At 41.2% G+C, this 17,633-nt stretch overlaps 1 long non-coding RNA gene across 1 annotated transcript in view; it reads left to right on the plus strand.

The window, feature by feature from the left end:
• The first annotated feature begins 8,375 nt into the window (after nucleotides 1-8,375).
• Nucleotides 8,376-17,633, plus strand: part of LOC138917186 (uncharacterized) — a 64,770-nt gene continuing 55,512 nt past the window's right edge. Inside the window, exon 1 of the long non-coding RNA XR_011424886.1 lies at nucleotides 8,376-8,591. This is a non-coding gene — a long non-coding RNA (uncharacterized lncRNA). The remainder of the gene's footprint in view (nucleotides 8,592-17,633) is intronic.

Raw genomic sequence — 17,633 nt, forward strand, 5'->3', positions numbered from 1 at the left:
AATGTAACAAAGATGTACTTCTTTGTTTCCAAAGAACTCTTGCCATGGAACATTCGGGGCGGGGGGTTGGGGGGTGGGGGAGGAACTTAAACTTTCTGTATCTGTAAAACGGAGCTAAAAGTACTTCCTTTCTTGTAAGACTGTTGTAAGAGTCAGAGAACATAATATATGTAAAGGGAGCCAGCAGGTGTGGTAATCAAATATCATTCTTCCTATTTTATAATTAGTCATCCATTGTAACGTGGATTCTGCTCCTCACTGCAACTGTTGACCGAACTTCGATGGCTGGAAGGATGCCTGAGGACTAGCCCAGCGTAACAATCCAGATGGGAGGTTTAGCATTCCATTTTTGTCCAATAGCAGTTGCTAACTGTAGTCTAAATTTTTATGCTATTGATTTCCTCTTCTTCGTTATTGGACTCTTTCAGTGGCTTTTATTAAAATGAACAGAAAAATGAATAGTATTTTATACTGTATGAGGCAGTCTTACATACAGTATCTCATTTCCCCCTCACAACAACCCCTGGCATCTTTATTCTCATTTCATAGATGAAAAACTGAAGCTGAGCGATAACAGGAAATTTACCCCACGTAAGTCGGACAACGGTATTGGACTATAGGCATGTGTTGCTTGACGATAGAGATAAATGTTCTGAAAAATGCATCGTTAGGCAATTTCCTCATTGTGCAAACATCATAGAGTATACCAATGCAAACCTAGTGGTATAGCCTACTATACATCTAGGATATATGGTGCTACTCTCATGAGACCACCATCGTATATGTAGTCTGTTGTTGACCGAAACATCATTACACAGCTTAAGACTGATTTTTCACTACTCCACTGTTTATTGCATCTCTGTCTGTTACATCTTTTGAAGTTGGTTGGTTTTACGTGAAAGCATAAATGAACTTGGGATAATTGACATAAAATGAGTAAGATTTTAGCATGGGAAAAGCGGAATGTGCACATATAATTGTGATCTACAGAAATACTCTCTAGACCCTAAAGGTCTGACTTGGCCTTAAAGTTCAAGGGGGTGTAAGAGCCCTCCTTTTGAATTTGTAACCTATGACGATAGAATTCAAGTTTACCAATTTTTATCCCCAACAGATACATTTCAACTTTTTTAATGATGAGAGCTTTCTTTGAAAATCAGCTAGGGGTCTGACATAGCCCTGTGTAGCCCACGGAAAAGGATAAACCAGAGGCTAGATTACTGCCTCATTCTTCTTTTACCTTCTTGTAATTGATCATACCGGATTAGGCGTCATTTTTCAAAATTCTCCTGACTGGCTAAAGCACTTGAAGGGTTAACACATAATGACCAATTCTTTCATTATAAGCCCAAGAACCACTAAAAAGTGTAGAGGGCCATTTGTCTGTTTTCTTTTTAAAATTTTGAATACATCCTACATCTGAATCCTTACACGTATTATGAAAGCCCTGAAATCAAACAATCATGGTTCATTCCTGGCCTTTGATTTTTATATCCATGCATGTGAAAAAAAAAGAGAGGGAAAACCAAACATGTGTGCTGCCTTTTAATAAAGATCATATTAAAAATTCAATAAATAGCAATATCTCTGATCTCTTAACAAAAGCTTCTGGTGTACAGGAAATTAAATGAAAAAAAAAACCCTGTTAATCCTTTTTGATTTCTGTACATTGTAGCTAGAAGCAGAATTCTTTAACTCACAGATTTCTCCCTTTTTTTCCTTTTTAACATTTTCTTTAAATCTTTTCTTGCACAAACGTTGTCTGGGCAACACAATAAATGCAGCTTGATTCTTGGAAACATTTAAAAATAAAGGGGGTGGGGAAGGGAGCAAGCAGTTGTGTCATTGTCTCATCCCTGTGGCCTTGAGGAGGAATCCACCTCGAACCAGGTGATAACCTGATAGACTTTATCTTGTCTTCTGCCGGCCTCCCTGAAGCCTGCCAACACTTCGGCTGGCTGTTAGGCATTTTAAATATCCCCCCTGAGCCCTAACCTCACCCCCTTTCTCTTCTTGTCAGCTGGAATGTCTCAGAGCTGTCAGAAGCTTGTTGCTTATTGATGTTTCCGTGTGTTTTATGTCTTTTCTGAGATATGACAGGCCCTGACACAGTGCTGATTTCAATCAGGCTGCTTCTGGAGAGGCCTAAGATTTTTAGTTGCACAATCCACGTCTTGAGCATACTTCAGAGGCCTCTGTCTAATGAAAATGTTTCGGGAGGCCGAAATAAAGGCCCTGTGCTCAGCAAACAGCGGCTGAGGAATTCACAAGGCTTGAAAAAAATGCATGTATGTATGTGTGCATGCACACACACACACACACAAATGCACACACCATAGTCCTCCCCCCACCTCCTTTTGTTATAAGAAAAGCAAGAAGAGAAAGTGACCTCGTGAGCCAAAGGTGCTGACACTGAATCAAATCCCTTTAGGCCTGAACTGACAGGCTAGGCCTGGCTTTAGATTACGTTATCACATCTTAGAGCAGGCTTGTAGGTACCTCAGGATTCCCTGCGTGTAAAGAGCTGGCGAGTTTACCCCTGCTGCCTAGTTAAAACCTATCACACAGAGGGCTGGAAGAAAGAGGGGAAAATCAACAACCAGAAATCGAAATAAAATGTGTAGCTGGTGGTGAATTCACTTGTTATTTACAAGGCTGGCCATGGGGAGATTAAGAATATTACAAAATTATTCTTGGTAAACCATATATGATTTCCTAAAACTTATATCAACAACTAATTTTATACCATGTTGGTCATATTTAAGCTGGGCCAATAAAGGGCTCTGGATACCACAGGCATTTTATTTAGCCTACATCATTCCATGTATTTGAAGGCCACCATTAAATCCTTTCCCAGAAACCTGAGCAAGAGCTTAGGACACTTAGTTTTGGGAGTGTGTCTGGCAAGTTGTACAAACTTGATCTGGTCAAATGACCTGACCTCTTTGTGTCTGTTCCTCCAATTTAAAATAGGAATGCTGAAGTCTTTTATTCCTCAGAAGAAGGGCATTTCATTATTGGTCTTTTGGACTTTAAAAGTCAAGCAATTGGCACAAGTTTCTAACAAGGCAATAAGGCGCCAATGAGGAGGACCAGATTTAAAAAATTCTCAGTGCCAAGTGTTCTGCTTTCTACTTAACAATGCACCTCTTGCTGACCTGCAATTAATATTTGTGATATGATTAGGGATTTCTAGGGGGAAAAACCCACTTAAATTATAATATGCCAAGAGCATCTAGAATGAAAATGTGTCTTGAAGGAAAACTAGCCAAAATGAAACGGGTGTTAATCAAAGAATCTTAAAAATTTTTTTGGTGGGGATTGGTTTTCTTTGTCCGGTAAGTGTGGAGCAGTAGAGAGAATACATGCTTGAGAGCACAGGCTCCTGAATGTTGGCCCTCAGGTTAGACGTGGGCCACAGCCTGATTCGTTTATGCTCATGTGTAAAAAGTGAGATTTCACATTATAATCTGGATTTTTGGCTTCTTTGGAAAAAAATCAGCCGGTCTAGAAACGGTGACAGTTGGCTGGCTCTGAGCCACAGCAGCCTTCATTAGACGGGCCCAGCATTCTCTGGGGGCCACGGCCGACTCTCTCTTTTTGTCTCCTCTCTATTTAGGGTCTGGCCATGGCAGCCTCTGGTCTACAAATGCTAATTTGGAGTCAGGCTGCCTTGTCTCTGGATGTCAGCTCTGCCACCTACTAGTAGTGTCACTTCAGACAACTTACTTAACCGTTCTTGATTTTCTTAGTTCCAAAATGTGAAGAATAAGTCTACCCTCAGTTGGAATGTTGATTCTTTGACATCGCAAATACAAAACGCTTGGCTCACAAAACATCTTCACTAAGTTGTTGGTTCCATCTCCCATCCCCTCCTTGTAGAGGGTAGAAATGTGATCACTCTTGAACGTGTTCTGTTTCCAAGTCAGGGTCTTTACTGTGCTAAGTTAGAGTTTTAGTGGTTTTAGCTTAAAAAAAAAAAAAGATCCTCTGCCTCTAAGCCACATTGAGTGAAAATTAACACTAAAAAAAGTGTTCCTCCACCTTCATTCCATTTTTAAAATGTTATGATATTTTTAACAATATTAATATAATAACAGTAGCATGCGTTTATTGGGTTAGTCTGTATTTTATGACTTAGTCTCGAATTTATGGCTTGTTTCTACCAGTGCTGTCACTATTAATTTTTGTTCCCATTTTTTTCATGAGCTGGAACATTGTCATAGAACTATTGCCTGCCCATGATAAGCAGCCTCTGCTATTATTATTTCAGGTCTCCTTATCAACAGTCAACACATCTCCCCAAATTATTTTTTTTAGAACAACTATGTTATCAATTTAACCCCTTGGTCACCAAAGAGCCCCTTCCTTCCAGCCACTCATAAAAATTCTGGCATGCTGTGCTGTGAAGTCAGAGAATTAGGAGAGCAGTCAGAAAGAGAGCTGTCACTATGAAAATACCGCAGGGGGTAGGGAATGCCTTCACAGTATGACTTTAAGACAGAAATTTCTAGTGGTCCTGACTCCTGACCCAGCCCAGGCGAACTGCAGCCCGGGAGCCAGAGCTGCTACTGACCCTTGGAAGGGCTGGTTGAGAGAGAAACGCCGGCCGGGAACTCCCAGAGATCACGGGCCTGCCAGGCTCTCTGAAAATGACTGCCAATTTGGCCTAGTCTCAGCTGACTGCATGCCCAGGAGGGAGGGAATGGCAGTAATAAAGCAGTTTAGTGGAGAAAGATATTGCTTCAAGCTCCCAAGGCTTCCAGTCTATTTTATGACAACATTATTCACTCCACACGCATACACACACACACACACACACACACACACACACACACCTACACACATGCACAGACGCGTGAACGCTCATATGATCATCAGGATACATATAATATTTTGGGCAGAGAACGATTTATTCCTAAACCAGAAATGCTATAGTTTAAAGCTAAGATAGAAATTATCTCAGGTGTGGTAGACTACTTTCATTTTCCTTCTATAATTAAATAATGAGAAAAAGCTGATATATAACACCAAGAGGCTAGTCTTGGACTGACGACTGACAGTTCTGTTGTCACCCCCACTACTGATGCCCAGGGCAGTTCTCTGCACTCTAGCTTACCCTTTAATTGGGAGGGGCATTTGGTTCATGCAGATGCCCAGGGTTAGAATTCCAGGAATCCTTTGTAACTCTTCAGAAAGTGACGCGACTCACATAATGCAAGGTCGTATGTATATGAACTTACAATAATGATGTATAATATATATGTACAACCGTCATGTCGGGATGGCATCTTAAAGCTAACTATACTCTACTAAAATTTGCCATTTTAAGATATTCGTGCTTTTCTGAAAAAATAAAATACTACAATTCTGAAAATTCGTAGGAGAGGAAACTGGTAATGGCTAGGGAGAATTTTATATTTTTTATAGTAGCCCCCATTTCAGAAGCAAGTATCAAAACACCATTTTACTGTTAGAGCGAGAAAGATGCTATGCTTTACAGTGAACATGAAGAACTGAGTTTTACTAGCTGCAGTCAGACCAAGAAATATTTATCAAGTACTTAGAATGTTCATGTGCTTTTTTTTGTGATTCTCACAACCACCCAGAGAGGGAGGGGAATCGCTGTTCCCACTTCATGGAGGACAATACTGAGGTCGGGGAAGTCATCGCCACAGTTAGCATGTGAGAGAGCTAACATTTTAATTCAGACTTTCAGATGTCCCCCTTCTAATTTTACAAAGCTTCGGAAGTTCACTGGATAAACAAACTTCCTAAATGTTGAGGCCCTTTGTAGCAGGATTTTGTTCTGTAAGCACATGGAGAAAACTTAAATATTTTACACATTTCTAGGAGGAGTACAAGTTTTTAAAATAAAAATAATAACGCCAGTTAACAATACGTAGACGAAAATAATAGATTTTATTTTAAAGCTGCCCTGCAGTAACTGCTTGGCATCTAGTCTGTGCGATATAGGTAGAGAAAGTAACGCTAATTCCAATCCGTTTTATGAGCAAAGTCATTCCTCTTCACATTTGCTGTAAATTGAGATTCAGATTTAAAGATCTGATCTAAAAATTTTTAAGGGAGACAAGCCAGTCTTTCCTCTCTTGTGAAAGTAACAGCATCTACGATTGACTAATTACAGGGAGAATTGGGCATTCCATGAAGATTAAGGGCAAGCAGCTAATTACACCCACAAGTGGCTAACAGCAGCTACAATTAGCTGTTTATAGGAGCAATTATTGGTGTAGCCAATTTGGTACCCCAAAATAATTACAGGTGCAAAGTCTCACATGCCGTCACAAGTGTTCTCTTTCAAGACACTGGCCCTGTGGATATAGATTTCTCCATTCACTAACCTAGACAGAAAAATAACCAGAGAGATATAGAACTTGAGATGCCAAAATGCTAACGACTTTAAAACTGTGTTTAAGAAATTTATTTTTATGCTGGAAAAAAATTGCAATTAATTTTACTTCACATGCTCTGTTAATACTTGAAGCATTAGAGAAATATAACATTAGAGAAAGCTTATAGAGAGAAGTTTCCTTTCTACTTTCTGAGGATAATACACTAAATAGTTGATAGGAAAATATGTTTTACAACATGTCTAAACCATGAAGTAAGATCTAGCCACAACATATACGAAAAGTGTTATAGTTCAACTTCTGGGTTTATTCCTTGACCTTGAGTCGAAATTCATTCATGTTCTCAATTAATAGGTGTTTCTGGAATTCCTAATAGATTTCAAGCCTTCAGTCTGGATGTGCATACTGGAAAGGAAAGACACCTGTGGGTGATTCTGAACTTTCCAAACTTCCTGAAATTTATTTCTTTCTCTGGGGAGCCTAGAAATATATGTATGATCAGAGTTATTTTTCAGCTCAGAATTGAAGCCAATAACATAATTATCTTACTATACCTCCCCCCAAAAAACACGTACACCTCCATCCCCACTAAACACAAACTACAGACAAACAATAAGCAGAAGTTCTATCTGGCTTCTAAATCATATGATAATATGATTTTAAAAATGGCTATATTTTTATCTTTTTATATATTGGCAATTTCTCACTAAAAAAATAAAAGTTCTGGTGATCATGTTGTTCCATTGTGGATTATTTCAATCATTATTTTCCTTGACGCCACAGTGCAGGCATCAAACAATCCACTCTGAGTCAGTCACGAGGCATTATTTTTAAGGGATAACGCCCCCTGATTTTGAAAAGCCAAGGTTGGAAGGCAAACATGAGACTTAATGAGATTGTGACCTATTTGTGGCTGTATATTTCCAGAAATGAATCAAATGTATGAAAAATTCCAAATCCTCTTGGTTGAATCATATAGAGACACTATTGCTTAATCAGCAAACAGCATTATTTACAAGTAGAGAAGGGAATTTAGGCTAAGAAAACAGAATGCTTGGTCTTCGCGGAACCACAGAGCTGTGATCTTGACACACACTACAGAACCTTTGCGCTCTGACTGTGCCTTTAATTCGGCTGTCTGACTTTCAGCAAGGTATTCCCAATCAGGAGCAGAAAGATCCTTTTCTGGAGGGACCAGAGATACCTAGCTTTGAAGCCCAACTCCACCACTTACTAGCTCCGTGACCTCATGAAAAATTCTGCAACCTCTTGGAGACACAGCTTCCTCACCATAAAACCCATAAAATAGGGATAATAATTCCCCTCCTCATGGGGTTGCTCTGAGAAATGAAGCAATGTACAGTATGCAGTGGGACTTCAGCTTCTGCCTGCGTTAAATGAGAGAGAGAAACTTCATAATTTCTAACCTTAAAAAAAAAATCAATAAACATCCTAAAGTATTCCTTGACTCACTCTCTCTTTACAAAATATTATTCATGACAGCTAACCCTACTTAGATCACAAAAAAGGACTCTACATTAGTTCGTTCATTAATTTTCCAAACAAATATTTATTTAGTAGAAAAAATATCTAATTTGTATAGCACTTATTGTATGCTAAGCACTCTTTCAAACCCTTTACATATGTTCATCTTTACAACCACCTCCGTGAGATAGGTACTATTATTAGTCTCATTTTGCAGATGTGGAAACTGAGTCACAGGGAAGTTAAGTAACTTCCACACAGCTGGAAAGTGGCAGAGTCAGGGTCTGAAGCCCCTGGTCTGATGCTATGCTATCTACTATGTCCAAATTTCTCAGGGCTGGGTCTAGACATACAAAATCCAAACAATTAGAAGGGCTCTCAGAATCTTTCTCTTTGTTGGAGAGAGGCCACAGCAGTTCTGCCCAATGGGGAGATGTCCTATTGTGAGGCGTGCCTTCCAAGCGTGACACTCATTGCACCGCCTTATTGTTATGACTTGCTTGTTGTCTGTCTTTCCAGACTGTGAGTTCCCTAAGGCTCTTTCTCTGCCTGTTGGCTGCCGCACACCAGTGCCTGGTACATGGTGCTTAATAAGCATGTGGTAAATGATAGAAACCATTCCAAGATGAAAAGCCTTCTTTCCTGCTGCAGAGGCTGGAAAAGTCCCTTGTTCTCGAGCACAGCAAAATGACCCAGCTGCACCGGAGACACAAGCGAGATCTACACGAGTGAGAGGTTTGTAAAATACTCAAACTGCCTTGTTCACTCCAAATAAACTAATTCAATACTTACTTAATTTGAAATATTGCTCACTTTTATGAGGAACTCTGTATGTGATTCATAAAAAAATGTTTCAAACCTGAAGAAAAAGTTCAGTGGGTTCTTTTGCCATAGAAAAACTATGAATGCAAATTGTAGCATCTTCATGAATATTGAAGCAGTCAGTATAGTAATAGACTGATTCCTGAGAAGCCAGGGAATCTGACACGACTCCCTTCATAGCTGGAGCTCCCACGGTGGAATTCAGCATGGCGAGGTCAGGGCTGGCAGGAGTTTCTCACTCCTGCTTTCATGTAATTTGGAACAAGTTTAGCTTATACGTGTCCGCTTCCCCACATTAAACGAACCTCGAAGGTACCAGAAACAGATCACTTTTGAAACCTTTTCTTTGGATGTAAAGTTAAGTAACTTCCAGAATCAGATTTGGGACTTTAGCCAGAAAACACTGGACTGTAAAATCAGAAGGGTCAAGCCATCAAAACAGAATCTAGTTACTAGAAATCCAGGAAACATTCTATTGCCTTTAAAAGAGAGGAATTGTCAAGTGAAGCTGGACACACTTTTAAATTCTAACTTGGATAGTAATCCCCCAAAATACATATCTGACCTAAAGAGAGGTAAGAATGGCAATGAGCTTGTTTAAACTGTGGAGTTCTTTACATAGCCATCTAATTATTACCTCCCTGCAAAATGGTATGTTAATTTGTATAGCAAAACCAGTGTAGGAGCATTAGAACTCAGAAAATACCTCTGCCTGGAAAACTAAATTTCATATTCATCAGTAACATAAAATTTGTACAATCGTATTCAGTCCTTTCTTTCTTTCTTTCTTTTTTTTTTTTTTTGATGAGGAAGATTGGCCCTGAGCTAACATCTGTGCCAATCGTCCTCTATTTTGTGTGTGGGATGCCTCCACAGCATGGCTTGTTGAGCAGTGTGTATGTCCATGCTGGGGATCTGAACCCGTGGACCCCCGGCCACTAAAGCAGAGCACAAGAACTTGACCACTGTGCCACCAGGCCAGCCCTTTGTATCCATTTTTTAAGAATAATATTTTTAAAAATTAGAATAGACATATCTACTGATTTGATCTGAGTTACTATTAGGGATTAGAGATGCTGAGAATTTTCTTTCTTCCTGTCGAATATCTTTTCCAAGAAATGTGGCTTCTGCTCGTTCCCCCTGATGTGCAAGGACCTCTGTTTACAGTTAGCCTTCCCTCCTCAGTAAAGCTAAACCCTGAACCCTCTTACACTCTTCTTTCCTCTCTGGCATCTTGGGAATCTGGGAAATGATGAACCTGGAGCCCTGGGCCACTGTTTGGGGCTCTTCCTCATCCAGAGTAAAGGCTGGCCCTCATTTTGTGATAAGACACGGTTTTGATCTTCAAGAGTGGGGTTCTTTATTAGTGACCATGGACCCCTTTGCCAAGGAGCCCAACAAAATCATGAGTGTTCCTCCCAAATTTTATTCTACTTTTAAAAGCATCCATGACCCACAGAATATGAAGACCCCATTTTAAGAGACTTATCTAAAAATAGGCACTAACCTCACCCTTAAGAGGAAAACACATTGCAATACTGACCTGAATGTGGATTTCAAGATTCTGATGATTTGTGAGATGAATTGGGCCATTTCGCGATGGAATGTGTTTCATGCAACGATGAGCTGCTCCCATTCCTGTGTTCGTTGCTGCTTTTCCATCCTAGCGCCCTGTTAATTTAGTGACTGAATTTCAGCTGATTCTCATTTTAGGCTGATGTATTTCTCTTGTTATGCCATGCTCCCGGTTCACCTCTCCCCACTGCCCGCAGCTGTTGGCCTAGAGAATGTCAACGTGTCACTATTAGCCTAAACCAGAGCAATCAGGAAAATTGTTGCCAAAAATGTATGGGAGTCTTTCCAAACCTTAGCAAAATTGGTTTTACAATTTTTGGTGGCACACGTTTTCATACTCTGGGAGAGGAGAATTTCCATCTAGGATGAGACACTTCCAACTTTTCCTCCAGATAAACAGAAATACAGGTCCCCTAGGTGGAAGGGAGCTCCTTGTTCCAGGCGGCTCTCAGCTGAATTTGACATAGGGGTTCCTATGTGGCTCGGAGTCTCTTTGCAGGGGTTGGTCAGAGCAGGTTTTCACCTTCTTCCTCCAGGAGATCATCCAAAATTTAGACAATCCTACAAGAGATACAATCATGTCACCCACTTGGCTGGTGCTTAAAAAATTTCATGGCTCCCCACTGCCCACACAGTCCATAGGGTGGAATACAAACAAGGTTGTTCTCAATCTTTCCTCTATCCGTGGTCAGCATACACTATCCCTGACCCCTTTTACCCACATCTCTGTCCCCTAGGCTACTTAATTTTCAGTACACAAATTGTATACAGGCGGGGGCCGGCCCTGTGTCCAAGTGGTTAAGTTTGTGCATTCCGCTTTGGTGGCCCTGGGTTCACCAGTTTAGATCCTGGGTGCAGACCTACACACTGCTCATCAAGCCGTGCTGTAGCCACACCCCACATAGAAGAACTAGAATGACCGACAGCGAGGGTATACAACTATGTGCTTGGGCTTTGGGGAGGAAAAAAAAAAGAGGAAGATTGGCAACAGATGTTAGCTCAGGGCCAACCTTCTTCACCAACAAGCATTAAAAAAATTGTATGCAGGACATTTTCTGCATTGCTCATGTTGTTACCACTTGGGTGTTTATAAACCCTCACTACCCACATCTGCTTGACAAATATCTGTTCACTCTGCTTGGCCAATGTTTTAAAAAATTGAGATATAATTTACATATAACATTGTGTAAGTTTAACGTGTACAACGTGTTGGTTTGATATATTTATATATTGCAATATGATTGCCACCATAGCTTTAGCTAAAACTTCTATCATGTCATGTAATTATCATTTCTTTTTTGTGATGAGAACATTGAAGATCTAGTCTCTTAGCAATGTTGAAGTATATAATAGAGTATTATTGACTATAATCACTATGCCATGCATTAGAACTCTGCTTGGCCCATTTTGAATATCCGTCTTTCTCTGTACGTTCTCTGACCTGGCCATTACAGATAAAGGGCATCCCCTCTCCTACAAAGAGAGAGACTAACTTGTTTATACTAGTCTTGCTACTTGGGAGTAGGTGTGTAGCTTAGCTTTACTGCTGTGGTGGAGATTGTCTGCCATCCACCCCAATCCATCCACCCTCCTTTTCCATAAGAGTATGGTTGTAGCTGGACATGCAGTTATTCAAGGAAGAACTGTATTTCTCAGCCCTCTTTGTGACTAGGGGTGCAGCGTGACCAGGTCCTGGGCAATGGCACACGAGTGGGAGTGTTCTGGGATGAGTGAGCCTACATCTGGGACAAGATAGGAAACCTCTCTCATGCCCCTTTCCCTTCACAAGCTTTAACCAAGCAGATGAGCACAGGGGAGGGCAGAGAGGCTGGATGGAAGACCAGGGGATCTGAGTGACCACGTGAAGCAGCAGCCCCCTTGTCTCCCAAGACTACCACCCAAGAGAAAGAAACCTCATTCCTTAAGCTGCTGTTTTGTTAGATTGCTTTCTGTTTCTCTCTTTCCTTCCTGCTGTCATTTTTTTATAACCACTTAACGTTTTACCTACCTGCCATCATCATTTATTGGTTTTGTGACCGTAGACAATTGACTTAACCTGTTTCTGAATCTGCAAAAATGGAGATAATAATGTCATATGGTTTTCTGAGGATTAAATGAATTGATCTATCTAAAGGGCCCTCTTGGTGTCTGGTCCGTAGTTAGTGCTCAATAAATATGAGATGTGATGGTGGTGCTCATTGTTATTAACATCTCCTAAATAATTTTTTTTCCATGAACTGGTCTCCTGGCCTCAGACCTTGCAGGTGGCATGTGACATTTATTTTTGTATTCCCGGTGCATGGGCTATAGCAGAGTCTCCAAAAATAAGTGTGGCATACATGCTTGTTGAATGGCTAATAGGGGACTGGAGTGTCTCCTCTCAAGCTCCTCCCATCCTCTGGGCTCCTGTCCAGACTCATGCAGGCCCTAATTCTCCAGCCTCTCCCTGCACCAGCACCTATTCAGAGGGCTTAGGAAACTCACCGGGTATCTGCCTGATCTGGTCCCCTGGTTCACTCACACCTTTGTGTATCACTTCATTCCTTCAGTGCACATCTATCAAGTGCCCACTATACCTAGCACAGTGCTAAGGGCTGAGGATAAGGCGGTGAACAGCACACATGAGGTCCCTCTTTTAATTACTCTTGTCATTTTTTTGAGGGGAAATAAATGATAAATGAATAACCAAATAAACAGACAAGAAAATGACAGTGGAGGGGAATGCCATTGGGGAAAACAGGGCGATGTGCTAGAAAGACTGAAAGAGGGTATTCCAGGAGGTGATGTCTGATCTGCTACCTGAACCCTGCATGGGGATTAGCCATGAGAAGAGTGTTTTACTCCATCAACTTGGGTTACCTCCTGAGCAGCCCCATGCAGCCCGTTCTCAAGAATGCCCACCTTCACTGCAATGGAAAACTGCTTCCCTCCAGGTCCCACATTTGGCCAGACCACCCACTGACATGAGTTGCCAGAGTTCATCACTTTCACAAATGTCAAAGGAAGTGAGAATCTGGGAGCTGGAAGAGTGAGCTTGGGTTCTGGAGAGGCACAACAGAGTCAACCAATTTTTTGACTTTTAGTTTGTAAACATCTGGAGATTTTCAGATAGTATACCTTATTCTGTTCAAAATATGACACTAGACGAAATGAAAGATTCTGAGAACTTCTGAACAAAACTTGTCATAATTTTACCTAGAAGGAGAAAAACAAACAAAGATAAACCCCTATTACAACCGTAGTGCCACTGGGGACCAATGCAGGCTCTGATTTGGAGTTGAAGAGGTGGGTTTATTTTGTTCGCAGCCTGAGTTCTCCAGGAGCTACATGACTATGCCAAGGCAGCTTATTAGGTAGCACTTTTTTGTTTCTTGTTTCGTTTCAATCATCACTCTCTCCAAATCTTAACTATGCCTGAGTTGGGAGAGAGGAGGCATCAACCACTATTTACTGAGCACCTTTCCAAGGTGCCCAGCTAGCACAAATAGACTTGGCTGCTTTTGTTCCAACTTCTGTTTGTGGTCCTCCATTCCTTGGTAAGAACAGTCTTCCAACCTGATGTTTATCAATTAATGCAGGCAACTACCTGCAAATTCTAATATAGAAAACATATGAAGAGTGCTTTCTAAATGACTAGCGTTTGCTCCATTCTGCTTTCCATGATAATGGCGGGCGGATGGGGCAATGGGGGAGTTGCTGTTCAGAGAGAGAAAGATATGGCATTTGTTGAACTGAGCTGAGACTCTGCTTAGGTTCCCCTCTCCCTACCCCACCCCCAAAGATTCAAACTAAACCTGTGGATCCTTATATTTAAAACTGATCCCTAGAATAAACATCACTTAAACAAAAGTGCCCTTCTTTGCTATAGCTCAGAATCACCTCTTACCGTCTTACTGTCCAGTCTTTTGTTATTGGAACCTCACTCTGACACTTCAAGATGGCACAGAATTTGATATAATGCGTTGCCATGAGCCCCATTCAGGTGTTTAGCTATTGAGCTGCTTACCAAAAGGGCATCGTCTCAAAGGTGGTCTCACCTGCGAGGCAACCCTTCGGCATGACCTTTGATGTGTTGGATAGCAATCTGATAGTGGCTCACAGCCATGGCTGCCCTAATATCCCTGAGGAGGCTTAAATGACCTGGTCAGCCCCAGGGAATTTGATTTCATGGTCTGGAGTGAGCTTGAAACTATTAACATTTCTAAAAATCATCCCAGATTATTCTAATATGCATTAGGTTGAGACTCTCTGCGTGAAGACTTTTTTAAAAACAGAAAGCATTAACAAGGCTTACTCCTCCTAGTCTCAGATTTCAATGACTTAAAATGGCATTTTTTATCAGTCACTGCAGATGAGGACTAGAAAAGGGCCCGTTATCTAATAAATTATTGCGGCAAGCATGCAATGTATAAACATTCGGAAGGGCATGGTAAAAACAATACCTTCCAGATACAATAAGTTGCTAATCTTAGTTGCCTCAAATACTTCTTTTTCCCCTTATTTAAGGCAAGTCTGTCATTTTAGCAGGACTTTGGGGCCTCTAATTCCATAACCTCTCAAATAAGCCAATGAAGAACCACCATTTGCAGTGCGTGCGCCAAAGGTTTTCTGAGATTGTAGACAGTTTACATAGGGCCATTGTAGAGGACACTGTATTTGACTGTCAGGTACATAAAAATCCCTCAGAGGCAGACATGATGCTCTTCTGCATTGGCACTAACAGCTGAACCCCTGGTAGATGTGTCTGTGCTTGTTTATCTAAAGTATCAAATAAAGAACAGTATGCATTTTAATCTCTTATCTATGAAGATTTGGGATTAAATTCAAATCCTACTTAAACACTGCATCACTATTTTCATTTTAAGGCCTGGTGAGTCTTTTTCAATTCTTTGGAAAATGAATTTAGGTGTGTGAAAGGAGATAAGCAACAGTGTGTGAACTTCTCTGCTTGACCAGTGAGCGGACAAACTATGGATAATTGACTATTGCGGGGCAAATTTTCCCATCACAGTATTTTATAAAAGTGTTTGGAGTTGCACAGAAGAGCAAACTGAAGGCATGAAATCCAATTGTTATGGAAGTCCAACCCTGGCCTCTCAATTAAGACAACTAGGTCCATCTAAATAGAAACTTTGAGTTCTACATACGTGGTTTATTTGTGACTCTCAGAGAAACTGCCAAGCATCATTTATTGCTATTGAAGTAGAGTCCCCAGCTTAGAAGGGGCCCCTGAGTAGTTCCTGAAATACATTACTTTCCTTCCCCTAGGATGATGTTCTTTAACTTTCATTCTCAGTTCACCTCATCTGGGGCACTTTTAAAAGCAGATCCTTAAATATATTGGGTTGGACTCTCAGGAGTGAGGCCTGGGGGTCTGCATTCTTAACAGTTGCCTCATCTGAATCTTAAGCAGACTGAAGAGAGAGAAGCACCACATTAGGCGCCATTCACAGGGGAAGTCTGAGACCAGAGGAGAGTCTCTCAACTCCCATGAGAATTGCTAGGACACTTTCCATATTGAGTGGCCTGGATATTTTCCTTAATAAACCTAAATAAAGAGATATGGAAACATCTCTGTCCGCATAAATGAATAAATAATAAGCGGCCAATGGTTTCTCGTTCTGTCCTCCTTTTGGAAGTTGGTCTGATTAGGATCTTGTGATTATTCTCTGAGGATCTCGGTTGTAGCATGCCAAGTGTCATGGTCCTGAAGAAGCTCTGTCATCACTGATCCTTAATTTTGTTGTCTAGAGGAACTACGTGCCTCCAGGAGCACTCATCAGGCTTTTCAACATGAGTGAAATCTTATGAAAAGAAATGCCCGATTTACAAACTCCATGAGTGTGGCAAAGTCCACCAGACCCTGTAATGGGGGAAGGACTTTGCAAAAAAACCCTAACTTAGAAACACCCGGCTCTGGACAAACGAGCCAGACATATAAAGACCGTTCACACCTCCCTCCTCTCCTTGTCCCCAGGCTTTCCCCTGGGGTTGGTGGAGTCACACTGTGGCAACTCTGAACTTTTAGATGATGTGAGAACTCAGAATTACAGGAAAGAAAGGACAAAGAAAAAAATTAGGGGAGGAGTCTCAAATTGGCAGCTAGCAGAGTGTTTTCATTATTGTGAAATTTCACATAAAAATCTGGAGTTCCAGCTTTTCTTGAAGAAGTGAAAAATATGGCAACACTGGGACTGCTCCCACGTGGCAAGAACTGGCCAGAGATGAGCTGGGTTAGGCACTGTCCAATTTGCTGTAAGTCTTTTCAACCCCGAATCCATTGTTCTAGACCAAGCCCACTTTCCTTGCTTCTGTCACCTGCCAGCTCCTCTAGTAATGTATTTTGTGACCCCCTAGCTTAGTGCAAGTTATTCCTACAAATAGCTCCTTCTCCACTCCAAAAATGCAGAAAGGTTTTACTTCGATTCCTGAAATTCCAGCTATCAAGCACATGTTAGTATAAATTACCCTGACCAGATTGCTTTTTTTCAGACCTTTTGAGTGTTGAAGGAATGAGTGTTTTTCTTGGGGCTAATGATCAAGAGAAAATTGAAAAAAGCTTGAATAGGGAGCATGTGAGGAAGGCTGAGATTTTCACGAGGCTGTGGTGAGGCAGACAGTGGCTTTGGAATGGGATGAGGGAAACGTATGTATGGATGGAGGGGTGCTGTGAAGATTTAATTTTACTTGTCAACTTGAGTAGACAACAGTGCCCAGGTGTTTGGTCAAGTATGAGTGTAGATGTTGCTGTGAAGGTATTCTGTGGATGTGATTAACACCTACCATCAGTTGACCTTGTGTAAAGGGGATTGCCCTCTGTAATGTGGGTGGGCCTCATCTAACCATTTCAAGGCCTTAAGAGCAAAGCCTGAGGTTTCCCAGAGTAGAAATTCTGACTCCAGACTGCAACCTAGAAACTCGGCCTAAGTCTCCAGCTCGCTTGTCTGTCCTACAGATTTTGGACTCAGGACTATAACATCAGCCCTTGCCTGTTTTTAGCCTATGGCCGTGCCCTATGGATATCAGATTTGCCAGCCTTACAGTCCTGTGAGCCAATGTCATAAAATAAACACACACACACGCACACATACACACATATACACGTATCCTATTGTTTTGTTTCTCTGGAGAACCCTGACTGATATAGGTGTCTATTTTAATATTCGTTCTGGGGTCCTATATGATCAGAAAACAGATCCCTAGATGCGCTATGTGGCCAGTCCTCTTAGCATCATGATTCCATAATGTATTCATCCAACAGCTTCCTGTGGTCTGTCCTGGGATCCCAACACATCCCCCACAGGAACAATATTATAAATTATAAACAACGATTTTAAAACCACCATTTGGAAATTATCTGTCCATGAACTGGGGAATGCC

The sequence above is a fragment of the Equus caballus genome, chromosome 1 (genome assembly GCF_041296265.1).
Source record: "Equus caballus isolate H_3958 breed thoroughbred chromosome 1, TB-T2T, whole genome shotgun sequence".
NCBI lineage: Eukaryota > Metazoa > Chordata > Mammalia > Perissodactyla > Equidae > Equus > Equus caballus.